Genomic DNA, 257 nt, shown 5'->3' with positions numbered 1-257 from the left:
CGCAATTGTGTCAAGAATGCATCAAATGTGAATTTGAACCCTCTCAAGGAATTGACAAAATGAATAGTGTCAGATTTATAAGGTTTCTAATATTTGCCGTAGGACACATGACACCACCTTCGAGGATCATGCAGCAAAGTGGTCCCCTCACCTACTGCATGACCACTTCCAGAGTGCCATGCTGACCGACCATCCAATTTAGCAAATGGCAATACCCAATTTATCCCTACTGTGAGAGGGAGATTTCCTAAAATTAA

The sequence above is a fragment of the Lottia gigantea genome (assembly GCF_000327385.1).
Source record: "Lottia gigantea unplaced genomic scaffold LOTGIsca_76, whole genome shotgun sequence".
NCBI classification, from domain to species: Eukaryota; Metazoa; Mollusca; class Gastropoda; family Lottiidae; genus Lottia; species Lottia gigantea.
This window is presented reverse-complemented; position numbering follows the sequence as displayed.